This window comes from Lissotriton helveticus, chromosome 5_1 (genome assembly GCF_964261635.1).
Source record: "Lissotriton helveticus chromosome 5_1, aLisHel1.1, whole genome shotgun sequence".
Classification (NCBI taxonomy): domain Eukaryota; kingdom Metazoa; phylum Chordata; class Amphibia; order Caudata; family Salamandridae; genus Lissotriton; species Lissotriton helveticus.
Window position 1 is genome coordinate 1,378,930,067 of NC_136065.1, and position 19,024 is coordinate 1,378,949,090.

Here is a 19,024-nt window from a genome sequence, read left to right on the forward strand (position 1 = left end):
CTTAGAGAACAGAACTTCTATTTTTAGAAACTCTAGAGACAATACTTTAATATGTTTAGTATTGCTTAGTATTTAGTAATGAGGGACATTATACGTGGAGTGGGTGTTGTGAACGTATCTAGGACCCTATTTAAATATTCCCGTTTCATGCCCTTATGTGGTTATAACAAATCATGTCCTTATAAAGGCATAAGAATCATATCCATATTTAGTCATAGCCAATGCAGTCCAAATACGGCAAGGCTACTCCCATAGACTCCTAGAAGGTACAACGCGTTCTTTAAACAAACCAAGCCTCCAGCAGCCCGGTAATTCCCCCTGCTTTTGTTTTGATTTGTCCAAGAATTCCTGGAGTCCATAAAGAACTGTAAGTTCTTAGTGACGTCTTATGTCCAACCTTACGTCAAACTCGGCACCTTCCAGGTATAAATATACCAGCGTTTGCCTTAAGCAAACACACAGTGGTTTTGGAGCAGATTGGCTACCTACTTACCCGAAGCCCAGCTGTGACGAGAGCCGAAGGAAGCCGACCCTCCCCTTGATGCACTGAGAGAGACACTGTCTTTTCTCCTGCCGAGAAATCCAGCCCCAGTGTTTCCAGTCACCCTTGCGGGATGCTGGGAGATCGAGTCCTGAGAAAGAGATACAAGACCTCCTTCATTCTATAACCAAGGTAAGGAGCTGATTAGATCCTTAGAGAATTCTTGATTCAGATTCTTGGCTAAAACTAACTTAACTTAAACTGCAGCTCACTTACTCCTTCCCACGTACTACGCTTAGGTTAGGTACAACGGGGTAGGCGTATCTTAGAAGCACCAGTTGAGTACGTTTAGTCAATGAATATATGTATGTATATATTTTATGCGTTTTAAGTATCTTATGGCTTAGAAACCATATAAATGCTTTTACAGTATTATTTCATAATACTCCTTTTACTGTACGCACTTTACTTCATGACAAGTATTGCAATTGTGGCAATTCACTTCTCTTGCACGAGAAAGAGGACTGCTCAATAAATAACAACTTTTATTGAAAACGCCCGTCTCTCTATTTCTCTGCACTCCTGGTGAAACTAAGCATGCACGATTGACTGAGTGAAATAGTTATCTATAGTTTTCCGCGACTCTGGAGATATACTCCTTTTTCTGGGGGGAGCAAAGTTGTCATGTTTATGCGGTTGTCAGAAACTAATCCCTTCTTGTCTATTCAGGAAAGTTAACTCCTTCTTGTTCACTCGAGAAAGTTTCTAGTGACCTCAGAGCTAGCTGGCATTCATAATTAAGTCTAACATATTCAGTAGAGACCTAGATGACCTCAGTCCCACGTCTAAACTATCGTTTATGTTATTCCAATGTGCAGAGCCTATTGGGAATATAGGAACTACACTACAACCTTAGAGCCATGCTGCGAAGCTTCGTTCATTGGGGCTTTAGTTGCCTCTTGTTTTTCGAAAAAACAGCCGCGCTTTGTGCCTTTCCAATTATGGGTATGTGACCTATTAATACATATGAACCCCTATTTCAAATGTGGGAGTGGCACAGATCTTTAAGTCATTGCCTTCCCTCTGTTTTCATTGTTCCTTTCTCCTCTTGACACTGGTACCTATATAGCACGTCTATTTTCAACGCTTGCCCTTTTCTTAGGCTTTTCCATTTGGTGGCTGGGTCTTTTTGAAACGTGATTCCTACTCTTTTCTTTACGAGTCTTGGGTATCGTTTATTCTGATTATTCTGTTGTTTCTTATGTGTTGCCATGATTCCAGTTTTATCTTATATGTGTAGATCATCTGTAAATAATAAAATTGTTGTCTCCCCGGAGCATATCAAGGAGCATTTCTGATTTGATCTAATTAAGAATCAGCAGCCTGTGAGCTTTAATAATTATCCTGACATGTGTGTTCCTTCTTTTATGTTTGCAGGTGTATTGTCCCACACTTTGTTGTCCATCTCTGCCCTGATGAAGGTGTAGCCCCAGCTGGGGCGACCCACCGAAACGTGTGTTGGCGGTGTTCGTGTGGGGGCAGCTGGATTGTATCTACCCCTACCCCCCTGATGATTTGTTCAATTCTGTCATCTACTCATCATGTGGCAGTTATATATACCCTGATAACATTTTTGATGTGAATTGTGTGAGTGACTGTTGAGTTGGCATGATGAATTTTGGAATGTATGATGGTATGATTGCAATGTATGAATTTGATGGGTGGGACTTGATTTTTTGATTTATGTTTTATCAAATTATGGTGTGGTTTTGTATTTATATGTTTGTCCACAAATTGATGAAATGTTTCTTATATATTGGATAAAGAAAAAATAAAATTACCATATATTTTGTACAATTTGATGTGATCATCTATCCTAGCCCTTGAACTGCTCCAGTGATAGTGGATTAGTATAAGGACCCTTTTCTAGGGCCTTGTTTGAAAGTGTTGGGCAGGTATTTCTTTTGTTTTTGGGGTCCTCCTTTAGCTCAGCCAGTGAACAAGGGATGTTTGTCCAGAAACTCGTATGGCACTTTGGAGCGGATTGACTGCTGAAACTGCTGTGTATGTAAATCTACAGTCTGCCAATAAAGGAATCTTAACACGCAGCGTGTGGCATTTCCAAGTAGGAGTGCTGGACATGGAATATATATATTTATATATATATATATATATATATATATATATATATATTACCTACTGGCGGTTGCCAGTAGGTAGTTATAGTTAGGACCTATTTTCCATAGGAAATCCGCAACATTCTATTCCCATTATCTTTGGCGCCGATTGACGAATCTTCACGAATTTTTCAAAACTCGTGGGGCGCTCCGTTCCGCTCCTGAAAGTTTGGGGGTGATTCGTCAAGCGGGGCCTAAAAAAAAGTGGGGTCCCAAAATGTGTTTTCCCCATGTTATCTCCCATAGGAAATTTTAGACACGGCTACAGCCTGAACTGCTGAACGGAATTACACCAAATTTAGCAAAAAGGTAGCCCTTGGTTCATAAAGCGCCCTTTGTTTAAAATGGTGTAAATCTGTTCAGTAGTTCCTGAGAAATTAAAAAAAATAGTGGTGAAAAAATAATGTTCCCATGGGAAACTTTAGACACTGTTATAGCAAAAACTGCTGAATGGAATTACACTAAATTTGGCAAAAATGTACTGCTTGGGTCAGAATGCGACCTTTTTAAAAATGGTCTACATCCGTTAAGTAGTTTTTGAGAAATTAAGGAATAAAGATAGTGATGTCTATTGCCGCGGTGGATCCGCGCACCGCGAGCACACCCTCCCGATCACGACCTTTATGCTAATTGGCTGTCAACACTCCAAACCAGGAACTGTTGGCAGCCATCTTGTGCCTCGGTAGAACCGAGGCACAAGAAATCAGTCAAACTAAGGCACAAAACGCAAAAAGGGGGCAGGGTAGAAATACCCTGACCCCCTAGGCCTGATTAGGGGGTCCGACAAAGACCCCCAGGGCCAAAACATTTTTTTAAAAATCGGCAGGATCTGCGCAGGGTGCGCGGATCCTGCTGAGAAAAAAAAACGAGCCCGTGCTTCGTTGCTATTTAGCCCCCGGGGGGCCAAGTCCCGGGGGCAATATTGTTATGTAAGGGGGGGCCCAAAGGGGCCCCCAGCCCCGGGGCTTTATAAAATTATGTGGGGGGCTCACAGCCCCCCCAGCCCCGGGGAACGCTACCCCCCGGGGCTTTGAAAATAAATGGGTGGGGGGCTCAAAGGCTCCCCCAAGCCCCGGGGACCGCCAGCCCTGGGGCTTTATGACAATACATACGGGGGCTCACGGCCCCCTGCAGCCCTGGGGACCGCCACCCCCTGCGTTTGTGTTGTTTTTAAAATAAAAAAACCATGTGTGGGGGGCTTGAGCCCCCCCACATGCCCCAGGGACCGCCACCTCCCGGGGCTCTAAATATTATATTTGGGGGGGTCCATGATGGACCCCCAGCCCTGGGGACCTCCACCTCCCTGGGGCTTTTGTAATGTTAGGAAGGGGGCCGCGCAGCCCCCCTCCTGGAGCCCTTGAAGGCCCTGGAGACCACCACCCCCAGAGCCGGCTCCTGCAGTGTCTCGGGGTGCCCACCCCCAGGACCCTGTAGTGTGCTATGGAAGGGCGGGAGCCTCGTGGCTCCTGCCCTGCCATAGCAAACTTGGTTTGGATTTTGAGAGAGAGAGCAGGGAAACCTGCTCTCGCTTTCAAAATGCAAACCAAATTGCTTTTCCACACGGGGAGCTGCATCTTAGCAGCTCCTCATGTGGAAAAGCAATGCCGGCTCCCAAGGGACTTGGGGAGCTGGCGGGACCGTGGGGGGATTGGGGACACCCCACAGTCCCCAACGGAGAGGGCCAGCCCCTCGGAGCTGCGTTGCAGAGTGTTGTAAAAAGGGGCATGGCCTCTGAACACCTCTCTGCAACGCAGCTCTCTGGCACATACTGGAGGTACCTGGTGGGCTAGTTGGCCCCCAGGGACCCTCAGGATTGAGGAGGAATTAATTCTCCAACTTAAAACGTAACACAATGTTAATTTCATGTTTATAAAACCTATATTTTTTCTATTATATCTTTAAATATTTTGGAACTCTATTATACTTCTTTTTTTAAACTTTAAAAATAATGTAATGTTTTATATCTTCCCCAAAAATATGTATCTCTTTTTTTTTTGTTGAGAAAACTGCACTCCCATACTGGTAGCGTACCAAGATCCATCACCACGCGAATCCGATCCACCATATTGCTAAACTCGTAAATGATGCGCATTTCGTATCCGACGGGGTCTTGACACTGCGTCCCGCAGAACATCATATATGCATGAAGTCGCCCCAGCTGCTCCTTTGGTATCCGACAGGTACGCAGTACCAAGCCACGCGTTACGTCACGTACGTATGGGGTCGCGCCCGCTGCACGTTGCGTATGCTACGAGTGCACGCCGCCAGGCCCTGTGTTACGTCACAGACGTATGGTGTCACGCTGTGTACGCCATTCCCTCTTTTTTTGTCTCAAAAGTATATCTAAATAACTTTAAACAGTATGTGCCAGCAAGTGATAATCTAAACTATTTTAAACATGTATATATTTCTAACTGTAATAAACTTATATTATGATAAATATATTTTCTCAAAGTCACGTCTGGTGCGGTCTCCTTGCACGCTCAGTGCACGATTGCCATGTGACCTTAAAAAAAGCATTTGGTTGCTTCATAACATTTCCCTTTGTAACAGTTGGACAACCTCACCCATTTTAGTCATTTTCTCTATAGTGTTTGATGCGAGACACCACTTTACCTTAAACAGCTTTTTTGAAAAGTTTTTTTCATCTGTGTACACATATCTTATACTACACACAACATGCAACAATCAGCTTGATCAATATTCATGGTCTGTACATTAAGCCTTCCATGTGTGATGGCCATGCATCTGAAACGTTACATCTAAAAACAAATGTGTGTTGCACGATGCCCCTGGTGTGTGTGTGTACACAATATTGTGCTTCCTTTCGGCCTGGGTATTGGTGGCTCTGAGGAGTATCATCAGCCAAGGGCAGAGTGCACATCCTAGATCACATGTGACAAACAGTAAACAGTAATGTGTAGATGTGTATTGCTGTACGCTCTGTTGTCAGGCTTTACCAATATAGTAGTGTGTTATATGTGAGACTTTCAGATTCACGTATGACATACATTGCTTGACAGTAATGAGCGTTATCACTGTGTATGATGTAGCCTCACTGCTGATCCTCCCTCCATCCGAGCACATTCACATGTGTACACTTCGCGATGGCAACACTTTCAATAATAGCGCACACCATTGACATGCATGTCTGCGCATATCCACAACCTTGACAACCACATGTGATGTTCGCCATTCAATCTTTTCAAACAGCATCTCATTAGCGATAATTGCCGCCCTCCCGATACATGCTATATTAATATAAATTGCGCATTGTGCGAAGTCAAAACTGCAGAAGAAACACAAATACCTACACTTCCTGGCCAGACAGGAACTGAACAACGTACAGATCCCCGGAACAATTATTCACACCCCTACGTTGGCCAGGCGTACGCAAGCCCAGCCCACTTTGCATACGTATAAATAGGATAACGACGCCGCCACATGTCCCAGTTCTTCCACACTGCCTCAGGTGATATAGCTGCATCCACATCGCATATCACAATCTATATTAATAAAAATGTAACTGTTCGTTTGTTCAAAATCTCAAATCTCCAAAAGTTCTTCGCCGATTGCTTTGAAATTTGAACAGAATGTTGCATTCGAATATGCGCATGTTTTTATGTACTCAACGTAGGATTCGAACACGCGTGTGTCGAATACGCGCGTGTTTTTAATCGAAGCACAAACAGACGCATAAAAATGTCAAAGTGCGTTTGATAAAAATCTTAAATCTACGAAAGTTATTCACCGATCGATTTGAAATTTTGACACAACGTTGAATTAGAATAAGCGTGTGTTTATATATACACAATGTTGGATTCGAATACGCGCGTGTCAAATACGCGTATGTTTTTAATCTAAAGGACGAACAAACCCTATTGATTGGGTTGCGGCGCAACAACAACAATAGAAGCAAATAGACAATAGTCTACATATATTAGGATGGACAGTTGGTGTCAGGATGGCAGACCGGGAAGTGGGTGGAGGGAGTGGGGAGGAGTTGGTTCACTTGCCAACATTAAAAAAGGACACATAAAGACAATAGTCTACATATATTAGGATGGACAGTTGGTGTCAGGATGGCAGACCAGGAAGTGGGCGGAGGGAGGGGAGAGGAGTTAGTTCACTTTCCAACATTAGCGCGTGTTTATATATATATGCACAACCTTGGTTTCAAATAACTGCGTGTCCAATACGCGCGTGTTTTTAATCGAAAGGCCGAACAGACCATATCGTTTTGGCTGCTGCGCAAAAAATACAAGGGACACATATAGATTATAGTCTATATATATTAGGATGGACAGTTCAGTTGGTGTCAGGATGGCAGAACGGGAAGTGGGTGGAGGGAGAGGGGAGGAGTTGGTTAACTTTGCAACCCGAACAGAACCTATCGATTTGGTTGCTGCACAACAAATACAAGGGACGGCTATAGACAATAGTCTATATATATTAGGATGGACAGTTGGTGTCAGGATGTCAGACCGGGAAGTAGGTGGAGGGAGGGGGGAGGAGTTGGTTCACTTTGCAACATTGGGAAAAGACACATAGAGACAATAGTCTAAATAGATTAGGATGGACAGTTGGTGTCAGGATGGCAGACCGGGAAGTGGGTGTAGGGAGGGGGGAGGAGTTGGCTCACTTTCCAACATTAGCGCGTCAGACCGGGAAGTGGGTGGAGGGAGGGGGGAGGTGTTGGTTCACTTTGCAACATTAGCGCGTGTTTATATATACACAACGTTGGATTTGAATAAGCGCGTGTCCAATACGTGCGTGTTTTTAATCGAAAGGCCGTACAGACCCTATCGATTTGGTTGCTGCAAAACAAATACAAAGGACGCATATAGACAATAGTCTACATATATTAGGATGGACAGTTGGTGTCAGGATGGCAGACCGGGAAGTGGGTGAAGGGAGGGGGGAGGAGTTGGTTCACTTTGCAACCAGAACAGACCCTATTGATTTGGTTGCTGCACAACAAATACAAGGGACGCATATAGACAATAGTCTACATATATTAGGATGGACAAAAACATATTGTATACCCACAAGCATTGTGAAATTAAACATATTAGAACTGTGTGCTTACTCTTTCTTTCTCTTTCATTTAACCACCCTGAGCCACAGCAATGCATGGCCAGGTACAGCTATTACGTAATATAAAACAGGGATCCATGAGGTGTACACCCCTGGCAATCAACACTGGTTCTAAATTGTGAACCCGACTGCCCGTTGGGTTTCCAAAGGGATCCATGAGGTGTACACCTTCCTGCAATCAATGCTACAACTGAATTGTGAACACTGCTGCCCGTAGTGTTTGCACACACAACAATGACAGCAGGTGAGCAGTGGGGCCTGGGTGCACGCGGCTCCAATTGAGCGCGGTGCTGCGGGAGAGGTGGGCAGCATCAGCCTGAGAAGGCAGGTGCGAACAAGCAAAGTTCACTGCGTAATGATGTGATCTCTGACCTCATTCAGTCACAACTCTCTCATTTTAAAGACCTGCTGGTCCGTACTGTAGGTCTGAGCAAGCAGGCAGCGCTGCTCTACAGACGTGTTGAGCACAGTGCTGCGCAAGGGATGGGCTGCATCAGCCTGGGTGCGCAGGTGCGAAAAAGTGATCTTGCCGTGTGTAATGATGTGATCTCTAACCTCATTCAGTCACATGTCTGTCTCATTTTAAGGACCTGCTGGACCGTACTGTAGACCTGAGCCAGCGGGCAGCGCTGCCATACAGACACGTGGCGCTGGCTTTTAGGACACTGTAGTGAGCTCATTACTAAGTGTACATGCACAAAGGCTTCCACCACTGCATTAAACGCGCACTTTATGCTTCTAGCATGCACTTTGTTCCTTTGTATGTGAATCCTTGGTATAACATATTATTATTTAACCTTGTGTATTGTCGTGCACTCCAACTCCTCTTTGAACCACGATTACCACTAACAGTTGGTAGATCGTACTTCAAAAACGAAGGATGCACTCAACTGGTGTTTTCTATTAAGCTTGAAATAAACCTTCATTTACCTCCAGACGTTTCCACCATTAAATGATTTCTCCCTTTGAAGACACTGAATTGACCGAAAATGGGCGGAGCGGGTGCTCACCCCATGGTGATACCCTCAGCATTCTGACGCCTTCTATCGTGGTATCAAGACACCGTGCCTGACCAGAGACCTGCTCTCCCACCCTACAAAGGTACCCCGGACTCCGAGCTTGCAACGGCAAGTCGTTGAGCACACCGATGGTGGCAGGTGAGCAGTGAAACCTTGGTGCACAGGACCTACAATTGAGCACAGTGTGGAGGAAGAGGCTGGGGTGCATCAGACTGGGTGCGCAGGTGCGAACAAGCGATGTGGCCGTCTGTAATGATGTGATCTCTGACCTCATTCAGTCACATCTCTGTCTCATTTTAAGGACCTGCTGGACCGTACTATAGGCCTGAGCCAGCGGCCAGCGCTGCCCTACAGACACGTGTTGAGCACAGTGCTGCGGGAGGGATGGGGTGCATCAGCCTGGGTGCGCAGGTGTGAACAAGCGATGTTGCCCTGTGTAATGATGTGATCTCTGACCTCATTCAGTTACATGTCTGCCTCATTTTAAGGACCTGCTGGACCGTACTGTAGGCCTGAGCTAGCGGGCAGTGCTGCCATACAGACATGTGGCGTTGGCTTTTAGAGCACTGTAGTGAGCTCATTACTAATTGTACATGCACACAGGCTTCCGCCACAGCATTACACGTGCACAATATGCTTCTGTTCCTTTGTATGTGAAACTTGGTATAACATATTGGGCCAGATGTAGGTAAATGAGAAGTACCGATTTCTTAATAGTGAATTTTACTGATTCGCTATTAAGAAATCGGTATTTCCTATGTAGGTAACGATTCGGTAAAAAATACTGAATCCTTAATATTCCTTATTACTAAATTGGTAATTGAGATTCGGTAATAAGGAATACCTACCCATTCATTTCAACGGGCTTGGAGGCCCGTAGGAATGAATGTGAAGACATTCAGTATTAGCGATTCGGTATTACCGAATCGGTAATACCGGGAGATATTTCAAGGGTGCCAGGGTGTCCATAGGACACCCTGTTGCACCCTTGAAATGTGCATGTGTGCACATGTGGCACACATCCATGCCCTAAGGGCATGGATGTGTGCCATATGGCACTTTAAAAAAAGCAAAAACTTTTTTTAAGGGAAATCGGTAATTACTACCAACTTGAAGTTCGGTATTACCGATTCTTTAAATGCAAGAGCAATAAGGAATCGGTATTAAGGAATCGGTATTTACCAATTCCTTATTGAACGATTCCTCACCTACATTAGGAATGGCTAAATACTGGTCGGTAACGCTGAAATTTACAGAATTACGGCATTACCGACCGGTATTTAGCTACCTACATCTGGCCCAATATTATTTAACCTTATGTATTGTCGTGCACTCCAACTCCTCTTTGAACCACGATTACCACTAACAGTTGGTAAATCGTACTTCAAAAACGAAGGATGCACTCAACTGGTGTTTTCTATTAAGCTTGAAATAAACCTTCATTTACCTCCAGACGTTTCCACCATTAAATTATTTCTCCCTTTTCAGACACTGAATTGTTTGAGCCAAAATGGGCGGAGCGGGTGCTCAACCCGTGATGATGCCCTCGGCATTCTGACGCCTTCCATCGTAGTATCAAGAAACCGTCCCCGACTAGAGACCTGCTCTCTCACCCTACACCGGTGGTGTCAGGTGAGCAGTAAAGCCTCGGTTCGCAGGACCAACAATTGAGCACAGTGCGGATGAAGGTGCTGGGGTGCAGCACCCTGGGTGCACAGGTGCAGGCAAGCGATGTTCCGGTAGCTAATAATGTAATCTCTGGCCTCATTCATATGTTTCATTTTAAGGACTTGCTCAAACACACTCTTTCTCGCGGACCCCAGCGTTTTAGACAAACAGGTGACGGGATGTAAACACTGAGGGCTGGATGCAGTAGACCAACACTCTGTCTCCTTGTCCCTCTGTTCTTTTGACTCTCCCGCCCCTTCTCCCTTCCACCCACTCCCTCTCCCTCCCATTCTCACTATCTTCCTTTCATTCGGACTACCTTTCTTTTCCTCTTCCATATGGCACACATACTTATGTTTCATTTTTGCCTTTCAGGTTTTGTATGCTGCTTCCGCAGGAGTCCCACCCACGTATTTCATGTTTTACTGTTTTTTGTTCTAATAAACTTGCGTTTGCATTTATTTGTGTTGTTTTAATAACGTTTTTTTTCCAATAAATGAGTGAGTGTATAGGTCTTCTTTTTCTGACAACACTTGTCTGTAGTTTATTGTGAAAATCGTCTGTTTATAGGAGGTTATGATGGAAAACATTTGTAATTTTTCCGTGAACCTACCAAATATAAACCAATAGACTATTACATAAATGAAGCCTGCGTAATTCTACAACTGCAAGGATTCTAAGCGTATATCACTTTATAACACCATGAGTACTGCCAGTATGATTACAGAACCAATAAGGCACTGCCTAGGACCACTGCAACTTCAGGAACTGGCGAGGCCCACGCTGCATATTTAAGTAAAGCCCCAGAGGGTGGCGATCCCCGGACTTCAGTCAGCCTCGAAGCCCCCCCCGAACAATTAGTAAATAATACCCGAGAAGGTGGCAATCCCCTAGGCTGCAAAATGTCTCTGTGCCCTTCAGCGCCTAATTTATATGCAACATTAAGATCCCCAGTCCTACAGAGACCCCGCAATATAATAATAGGATTAGCCACAGAACATTACCCACCAGGAGCCTAATTTAAATCAAAGAGTGAGAATCCGCTTTTTTTTCCCTCCACTTTTACCATCCGGATCTGCTCTATTAAAGCGATACAAGGTTTTCCTCCTCTCGCTTCAACTAGTCAAACAAGGATGGGGGCGTGGCGAAGCCGGCAACCGAAAGGGCCGTGCTACGCTGAAGCTCTCCAGAGTAATGTGACCCATTCGATGCTGACGGACACGCTGGTGGCCCCAATTTGATCCCTCGAAGTGTCGGAACACCACAGCATGTGGAAGAGCCCCTTGCTTCTAGGATTCCCCCCGCCTGCGCTGAGAAAGCTCCTGAAATAGCCGGTGAGCGGAGCGCCCGGAGGATCCAAGAAAGCGGCCCGGCGATGACTCCCGGCGTCCGCCACTGAACACTGACTCCCCCGAGGATAGGAGGGGTCGGGCGGCGCCCGCTGGGACTGGGCTGCCCCGCAGCCTGCTGCGGCCGGGAGCGGCGGGCAGTTGTGCAGACGCCCCCTCGGCTTCCCCGGGTGCTTTCCCGGTGGGGCATCGCGGCCGGAATGAGGAGGCGGGCGGGCCCGCGACGGCCTCTGCGGCATTACCGCTGCAGCCTGATGCGGTGAGTGCCAGGCACTCCCACTGGTGTCCCTGACCACGCTGCACGCGGCAACGACGGAGGATGGCTTTCCCAACCTCACCATCCTGCATGATCCTGCCAGGCCTCTTTGTGCCCCCCCCAGATCCAACGACGTTGCGGGCAGACGGGGGTGACCGGGGGTGTGGTCCCACACCAAAGATCCGGCTGCCGCCCCTGGACCCCCCCCTTGGCTGCGAGCACGGTGTGTGTGAGGATGGGGCTGGTACACTGGCCCCTACATTGGCGGGCTGAGCTTTCCCTTGACGGCCGAAAGAGAACAGTCACGCGGGTCACATCGCGCCCTAGCGCTACTACCGCTGGAGGGATGAGGAGATGGAAGACACCTTATAAACATTACTAAGGGATATCACCGCACTATACGGGACTGTGAATCATCATCCCTGGCCTCCCAATCACCATCTTTTTCTGTACTGTGGTGCGCTGGCCCCACCGCACCATATTTACCTCAGCTGTCCTCTCTGTATACACTGCATGGTCCCCATCTTTCAAGGACGGTGGATCGAGGCGGCCTTTTTCTACCTGATGGCGCATTGAGGTACTGGCATATAACTGGCCCATGTCGAAACTAACCGGGGAGGGCCCTGCTCAAACCTCCGATGGACACTAACTAGAACTCTCACACGTGGAGCGCCTCACTGGCTGAGTGGGCGCCTCGATTTGTGACTCCGGGGCAGCGTCTGGCTGGAGTTTGTACATCTATAGCTTGAACTTCCTGCCTTATTTGGCAGGCTATTGCGGCATGGGCCGCAGAGATTTAAAGCAAAGTCAGCTCTCCTTTGACAAACCAACCGACACGAGCAAGGGCCCACCCAACACTACGGCGACAGGCGGCCAACACCAATCCACCTCCGCGGAAGAAACGGGACAGTTGGAGCCCCTACTGCTGGAAATGCGGGCAGGATTTAAAGCACTGGATGTCCGATTCGATGCTCTGGACAAACATATCGCTGATCTAGGGGCCAAGATCTACGTTCATGACCGCCGCCTGGACGTGGTAGAATCGCAAACATCGGACCTGGAAGACGGCATGGCGCAATCCCTAAAGAGGATAGACAGAATGGAAAAGATCCTAAAAGAGGTGGCAATAAAGAACGAGGATTTAGAAGCCAGGAGCCGCCGCAATAACATCCCCCTTGTGGGCGTACCGGAATCTACAGCGTCTGGCCGCATGGACAACTTGGTAGAGGCCATCCTGGTGGATCTCTTTGGCAAGGAGGCGTTCACCCCAGGTTTTGTGGTGGAACGCGCCCACAGGACACTGGGCCCGAGACCTAACCCTGGCCTTCCCCCAGACCCATCATTGCCAGGATAATGAACTTCCGGGACAGAGACACCACGCTGCGGATGGCCAGAGAGAAAGGTGAGCTTAACTGGCAAGGCTCTAAACTATCCATATACCCGGATTTCACCACTATGGTGCAGGATGCCCGGAGAAAGTTCCAGGGTGTCAAGGCCACTCTACAAAACCTGGGACTGAAATATGGGATGCTGTACCCCACCAGATTGCGTGTAGACATTAATGGACGCTCCCGAATATTTGAAAACCCAGCGGAGGTGCAGGACTTCTGTCACACCTACAAGCAAAACAACAAGGGCTCTCCGGGCGATGTCTCCTCCTCTTCCCTACTGAGCGGATCTGAAGCTAGTGTGGACTTATTTTCCACGTCTGGCCCCGGCTGAAATAATATCCTTTTTGATTTGGTCACCGAATGTGTCCTCGATAGCACCTCTTAATATGTTGTCATTAGTTGCTCTTTGGTTACTGCACTCTGGTTGGCAAACATCCCCCTAACTGGTGTACACCGTTGAACTATGATTATTTTATGTTTCGTACCCCTAACGTTTAGATTTGATGTAACAATGGTATGTTATTGGGTACTGTGGGCTATTTTGAGCAATAGGATAGGCGGGAAGGCTGGGGGTGGGTGGTGGGATGGGAACTGTTTAAATTGCATTGCACAAGGTTCAGAATTGTTATTATTATTGGTTTGTTAGCAGAGTACGAGCCTAGGCGGTACTTCATTATTGAGTTTACCCCGCAGCTATGGCACACGTAGGGCACACGACTGGTCCATCCCCTCTTACCCTGGCCACATGGAATGTCAGAGGTTTAAACAACACTCGGAAGAGGAGGCAGGTTCTGCATTATTTAAATCGACATGCCGTAGACATTGCACTGTTGCAAGAAACCCACCTCCCACTAGAAGACCGCTCTCGGTTTGCGCTGCCTGGGGCCAAAACTGCTATTTTACTAACTATAGTAATTACGCCAGAGGCACAGCTATTTTAATTCACAAGCGACTACCCTTCAAATGCCACTCAGTCCTACACGACGACTCTGGTAGATTTGTTATTGTGGTGGGCACCCTTTTTTACTACAAGATTGCATTAGGATGTCTCTATGGCCCCAACACTGACTCCCCAGATTTCTTCCACGACTTGTACGCAAAACTATTGCTATTGGGCCCCATCCCCCTGTTGATTGGAGGGGATTTCAATGTTACCTTTGACCCACACCTCGACAGCACCTCCACGGCTCCTGACCCAAAGCCTATAGCACACAAAGCCTTACACTCCCTGTGTGACCGCCTCTCATTACTGGACATGGGGCGCACGCGAGACCCAAACCACGTTGCACATACACACTACACAGGCGCTAGTAACACTTGGACCCGACTTGATTACTGGCTGGCCACTCCTGAATTCTCCAGTTGGTTTCACAACATACACACGTTGCCCAGGTCTTATTCCGACCATTCCCCTGTGCTGTTAAGGTTGCGCAACCCCCGCCCTGAAGGGTATGAGAGACAGTGGAGATTTCTGTCACGAGCACTAGCAGACAAGCACTTTAGGGAAGCACTACATGTCGCCATTGAAACTTATTTTGATATCAACACGGGGTCGGTAGACTTGTAGGCAGTGCAGTGGGAGGGCTTCAAAGCATACTTGAGAGGCATATGCATTTCACAGAGCGCTGGGACACTTAGGGATCTACGGAACTCTTTGTCCCGATTGAAGTCAGACCTGACCGTATTGGACACTGCGCATCAGGCAACTCCTGACTCTGGGTATGAAACCAAGAGAGCAGCCCTCCTCCTGCAAAACAGGGAGACGGCCGATAGGGAAATGTTGTATATAGGTAAATACCATAAAGCCAGAGTATATGGGGAGGGGGAGCGACCTGGCAGAGTCTTAGCTCAGATGCTTCGACCACCATATGCGAAGGTATATGTCACAGAGCTGCGTTCGGAAACAGGACATACACTTACAGATCCCGTGCTGATACAGGGAGAATTCCTATCATATTTTAAACTGTTATACACTACTAAGCTAGGATCTGACCAATCTGATCAGGAAGAATATCTTTCGGAGATAGCACTGGTTTATTTGGAAAAGTTCATGCAAGACTTTTTGGCAGAACCCATCACCGCTGACAGCATACATGAGGCAATTGACGCATTAAACACATCCACTGCCCCGGGACTAGATGGTTAAACTCCTGAATTTTATAAAGCATATAAGGAACTATTATCCCCACACTTACTGGATATGTACGCGGAGGCTCTAGAATCTCAGCAGCTTCCTCCCACTCTAAGAGAAGCCGTGATAATATTACTCCCGAAGCCCAGCAAGGATCCCCTCCACTGTAGTTCCTATAGACTGCTGTCATTGCGGAATTTAGATTTTAAAATCCTAGCGAAAGCGTTGGCGTGCCGATTATCCCTCCTCATGGAGTCCATAATTTCCTCTGCCCAATCGGGATTCGTGCCACATCGGTCCACTGCCTTCAACCTTCGTACCCTGTTTAATATTCTACACAGAATACCCCCAGAAACACCCAAGCGGCAATTTTATTAGACACCGAGAAAGCATTCGATTCCTTAGAGTGGCCCTTTTTCCTCTCCGTAATGCAGCGTATGGGTATGCCCCAGGGATTTATCGCAACCACAGCATTGCTCTACACACGACCCACAGCCAGACTGCGGTTAAATGGGACCCTATCTGCTCCCTTTGCTCTATCACACGGACGCGCCAGGGCTGCCCCCTCTCCCCTTTATCATTCATCTTGGCAATTGACCAGTTGATTAGACACTTCCAAGAAAAATACCTCCAAAGAGGATTGGTGCTCCAGACGGGCCCTTTATTAGTTTCCCTGTATGCAGATGACACAATTTTGTATGTCTATGACCCCCAGACTAACCTTGATCCACTACTCAAGGAGATCCTAAGATTTGGCACTTTTTCTGGCCAGAAAATTAATTGGGGTAAATCAATTATCTTCCCGCTCACTGAGAGAATGAATCAGTGGACCATGGAGTTCCCATTGGACTGGTGTACTGATTCAGTGAAATATTTGGGAATCCAGGTTCTTCGCGATGTTGAGCAGACTGTGTGCCGAAATTACGGGGTGGCGATCTCCCAAATGGAGGCGCGCATTGCGTCCTGGCTTAAAATTGCGCTTTCTATAGCAGGCTGCGTTGCCCTGATAAAAATGATAGTCGTCCCTAGATTTTTTTATTTATTTCAGAATATCTCAATCCCCCTAACTACTAAATTCTTCTGCACATTACGGTCCTTGCTGATTAAATTAGTTTGGGGTGACAGGATGCCCAGAGTGCGGTGGCAGGTCATGACTCTTACCTACGAGAGGGGCGGGTATGCTGTACCTGATTTCCGTCTGTTAGACCTGGCACCTTGGTGTGAGTTTCCCTTCCACTTTTTGCTGATGTGCCTCAGATATTTTTGCTGGTGTCCACTGCTCAGGGCACTGCGCCACGGCCAATCCGTGCCGCAGTGCAAGTGCTTCCTATGTAAAGTGTAACTGTGATTGATATTCCTGATTGGTTCATTAGAATTACTGTCAGTCCCCAGTAAAGTGCACCAGGAGTGCCAGGGCTTGTAAATGCCAATACTGCTAGTGGGCCTGCAGCGCGGGTTGCGCCACCCACAGAAGCAGCCTTTTAAAATGTGTCTAGGGTCTGCCATTACAGAACCTGCGTGCAGTCTGGTACTGCCATGCTGGCTGGGCAAGTGCACACACTTGCCAGCCACTAAACCTTCCCTTAACTTCATAATAGTCACCCCTATGGTAGGCCCAAGGGCAGGGTGGATTGTAAGAGTAAGGTAGGACATGCTCTGATGTGTGGGGCATGTCCTAATAGTGAATTACAGCCAAATTCGTTTTTCACTATTGTAAGGCTACCTGTTCTCTTTAGGCTAGATGGGCTGCTGGAATTATGACACTCTATAATCCCAGCAGGCTCAGGGAACATGGTAGAAAATAAAGTTTAGTATGCCTGAACTCAGAATAATAAAATACCTCTTTTAGTAAAGTTTATTTTAATATCCTGTGTTTGCAAATGCTACTTTTAGAAAGTTAGCATTTGCTTGCCTAACCATTTCAGCCCACCTCTGCTAGTATGTGTATCTGACTGTCTGGGATGTGTGAGTGACAGGGCTGGGGGATGACAGGTGGTGAATGCAAGGATTACACCTTAGTGGGAGGTAGGAGTGCCCCTGGATTCTTAATAGGGCTGTGCTCTGCCACCACAATGCTGGCTCCGCCCCCTGGGGAGCGACTGATGACTCAGCCGGCACCTGGCCCAGGAAGGGCGAAGCACTGTCATCAAAGTACTCCTGACTGCCCCTGTCCACACAATGCTGGCTCCACCTCCTGTGGAGCGTCTGATGTGCCTGCCCCTCGCACTGAAAGCAGAAGCCAGAAGTACACCCAACAAGTGCTCAGAGACTGAATGAAGTTATGCAAAGGCCCCCCTGGCCTGAAAAGACAAAAGAAATGCTGTATAAAAGTAGGAGCCCTGCTCCTTGTAAATCAGAATCCTGTTTCCCACAAAGAACCTCTGCCCAACTAGAAGGAGAAGAAGACGCTGGAAGGACTGGCCTGCTGCTTGCCTTGCTGAGGAAGGAGAGGAAAAGACTTGCTGAAAAGACTTTGCTGATTTGTGCTTGAAACTTTCTCCAAGGGCTTGTCTGAGGTTGCCCCCTGACCTGAGCCACAGGACCATCTGGCTCAACCTGCTTTCTGCCCGTCTGCCGGTATTTAAGAGGATTTCTGCAACCACCGGAGCCGTGACCCTGGTGCCCCCAGCCCCTCCCTGAGGCTGTGACCGACCGTGTCTCCTCGTCCCCGCCGAGGAAGAGCCCCGCTCCGCCGAGCCGCTCTTCCCCCGCTGAGGGAGATCGCTGAGTCACCCCGCCTTGGGAGGCTCGCTGCCGTGGTGCCCCCCCAGCCCCTCCTCGAGGCCGTGATCACCTGAGTTTCCCCGTCCCTACCGAGGGAGAGCCCCGCTCCGCCGAGCCGCTCTCCCCCCACTGAGGGAAACCGCCAAATCACCTCGCTGACGGAGGCACGCTGTTGTGCCCCCACGCTCCCGCCTGAGTACCTTCACCGGACCCAACAGACCCAGAGAACAGACCCCGTAAAGTCCGGGCGCCTCGAGTGTCAGCCTCGCTCTGCCTAGAGCTGCCGAGCACCCCGTACCCGCTTTCGTTGGGACTCTCCAAAAGCCGCCGCTCACCAACGCACATGCTCACCAAGGGCTAGGGGCCCGCAACGTTCTTCTTTCCCCTTCCGCACTGTGCACGGTGAGTACCTGTGATCGCCGGCCTCCCAGCCGGAGCCGCCCCTCCACCCGCAGCGCACACCGTGCGAGACGGCCCCCGTGCGCCGCGAGAGGCGTACCATCCGACCGCACAGCTCCGTACGTCTCGCAGGTGGGAGCGGTACGAGTCGAACCCGTGCTCACGCCAGATGCGTGAGTCGCGGTAGGGTTCGCCCGTTTTTCATCCGGCAAAGCGCCTAGAAGCGGCTAGTAAGCCCCAAAAAGAAATCCAGGGGCTAAGAACTGTTTGTGAAGTAAAAGAAGCTCAGAAGAACCAGTTTTGAACTATAACCAAGAGAACTTGCCTATTTA

At 47.9% G+C, this 19,024-nt stretch overlaps 1 protein-coding gene across 2 annotated transcripts in view; it reads left to right on the top strand.

Annotated features, from left to right (window-relative positions):
* Window positions 1-19,024, top strand: part of LOC144753632 (zinc finger MYM-type protein 1-like) — a 204,934-nt gene that overhangs the window by 139,097 nt on the left and 46,813 nt on the right. The window contains exon 4 of one of the 2 annotated variants that reach the window (XR_013594441.1): window positions 8,727-8,787. The exons of the other annotated variant lie outside the window; for it this stretch is intronic. The gene's annotated coding sequence lies outside the window, so the exon portion shown is untranslated. Of the gene's footprint in view, window positions 1-8,726; window positions 8,788-19,024 lie in introns of those variants that run through there. 2 annotated transcript variants of the gene reach the window in all.